This window comes from Schistocerca gregaria, unplaced genomic scaffold (genome assembly GCF_023897955.1).
Source record: "Schistocerca gregaria isolate iqSchGreg1 unplaced genomic scaffold, iqSchGreg1.2 ptg001693l, whole genome shotgun sequence".
In the NCBI taxonomy this organism is placed as follows: Eukaryota; Metazoa; Arthropoda; class Insecta; order Orthoptera; family Acrididae; genus Schistocerca; species Schistocerca gregaria.
In genome coordinates, this window is record NW_026062952.1 from 2501 (window position 1) to 5000 (window position 2500).

The following is a 2500-nucleotide window of genomic DNA, read 5'->3' on the forward strand; positions in this document are numbered from 1 at the left end:
GTGCTCGTACGAGTCTCATCCGGTAAAGCGAATGATTAGAGGCCTTGGGGCCGAAACGACCTCAACCTATTCTCAAACTTTAAATGGGTGAGATCTCCGGCTTGCTTGATATGCTGAAGCCGCGAGCAAACGACTCGGATCGGAGTGCCAAGTGGGCCACTTTTGGTAAGCAGAACTGGCGCTGTGGGATGAACCAAACGCCGAGTTAAGGCGCCCGAATCGACGCTCATGGGAAACCATGAAAGGCGTTGGTTGCTTAAGACAGCAGGACGGTGGCCATGGAAGTCGGAATCCGCTAAGGAGTGTGTAACAACTCACCTGCCGAAGCAACTAGCCCTGAAAATGGATGGCGCTGAAGCGTCGTGCCTATACTCGGCCGTCAGTCTGGCAGTCATGGCCGGTCCTCGCGGCCGGCCGCGAAGCCCTGACGAGTAGGAGGGTCGCGGCGGTGGGCGCAGAAGGGTCTGGGCGTGAGCCTGCCTGGAGCCGCCGTCGGTGCAGATCTTGGTGGTAGTAGCAAATACTCCAGCGAGGCCCTGGAGGGCTGACGCGGAGAAGGGTTTCGTGTGAACAGCCGTTGCACACGAGTCAGTCGATCCTAAGCCCTAGGAGAAATCCGATGTTGATGGGGGCCGTCATAGCATGATGCACTTTGTGCTGGCCCCCGTTGGGCGAAAGGGAATCCGGTTCCTATTCCGGAACCCGGCAGCGGAACCGATACAAGTCGGGCCCCTCTTTTAGAGATGCTCGTCGGGGTAACCCAAAAGGACCCGGAGACGCCGTCGGGAGATCGGGGAAGAGTTTTCTTTTCTGCATGAGCGTTCGAGTTCCCTGGAATCCTCTAGCAGGGAGATAGGGTTTGGAACGCGAAGAGCACCGCAGTTGCGGCGGTGTCCCGATCTTCCCCTCGGACCTTGAAAATCCGGGAGAGGGCCACGTGGAGGTGTCGCGCCGGTTCGTACCCATATCCGCAGCAGGTCTCCAAGGTGAAGAGCCTCTAGTCGATAGAATAATGTAGGTAAGGGAAGTCGGCAAATTGGATCCGTAACTTCGGGATAAGGATTGGCTCTGAGGATCGGGGCGTGTCGGGCTTGGTCGGGAAGTGGGTCAGCGCTAACGTGCCGGGCCTGGGCGAGGTGAGTGCCGTAGGGGTGCCGGTAAGTGCGGGCGTTTAGCGCGGGCGTGGTCTGCTCTCGCCGTTGGTTGGCCTCGTGCTGGCCGGCGGTGCAGGATGCGCGCGCCTGCGCGGCGTTCGCGCCCCGGTGCTTCAACCTGCGTGCAGGATCCGAGCTCGGTCCCGTGCCTTGGCCTCCCACGGATCTTCCTTGCTGCGAGGCCGCGTCCGCCTTAGCGTGCTCCTCCGGGGGCGCGCGGGTGCGCGGATTCTCTTCGGCCGCCATTCAACGATCAACTCAGAACTGGCACGGACTGGGGGAATCCGACTGTCTAATTAAAACAAAGCATTGCGATGGCCCTAGCGGGTGTTGACGCAATGTGATTTCTGCCCAGTGCTCTGAATGTCAACGTGAAGAAATTCAAGCAAGCGCGGGTAAACGGCGGGAGTAACTATGACTCTCTTAAGGTAGCCAAATGCCTCGTCATCTAATTAGTGACGCGCATGAATGGATTAACGAGATTCCCGCTGTCCCTAACGAGAGTTACAACAATGTGGAGCTAGATCCAGACTTCACAACTGAGGAAATAGGCGCTGCTATTAAGGCCTGCAAAGCAGGAAGAGCAACAGGTCCTGATGGCATCGATGATGCAGTAATCAAAAGGGTATGGCATACCAGCCCTCACCTCCTCTCAGAGATATATAACACCTGTCTGCAGGAAACGAGAGTCCCAGAAACATGGAAAAAAGGAAGATTGTGCATACTTCTGAAATCGGAGGACAAACCAAGGGATGAACCAAAATCCTACCGCCCAATATGCCTTCTCCCCATCCTAGGGAAAGTCCTAGAACGGCTAATTGTAAATCGTCTCGAGAAACGATATGAGGAATCGGACCTGAAGGCCCCAAATCAGTTTGGCTTCAGGAAAGGCGCATCAACAGAGATGGCCATTAGGCAAGTACTAAGCCACGTACAATGTGAGGAGAGGTACGTTGTTGTAGTGTTTGTAGATATAGCAGGCGCCTTTGATAACCTATGGTGGCCCAGCGTTATGAGGCGCCTAAGACAAATGCAATGCCCACAAAACTTGTACGACCTGATGGGAGATTATTTCCGGAACCGAAAGGTGATGGTGAGCAGCAAGGCTGGTGTCGTGGAGAAATGGGTCACTAAGGGTTGTCCACAAGGCTCCATTTGTGGTCCATTCCTCTGGAACCTCGTCTTTGATGAGATGGTTGTCGAGAGGGAGGGTGAGCAGTGGGCAAAGGTGGCCTACGCAGACGACCTGGCAGTCATAATAAAGGGACGAAGTAGGAAACAAATAGAAGAAAGAGCAAAAACAGCCTTAGGCGAAGTCAGCAGGTGGACGAGACAGAACAAGCTCG

General features: G+C 55.4%; 1 pseudogene; it reads left to right on the forward strand.

The window, feature by feature from the left end:
* LOC126334059 (large subunit ribosomal RNA) overlaps positions 1-2500 on the forward strand; it is a 6706-nt pseudogene that overhangs the window by 1302 nt on the left and 2904 nt on the right.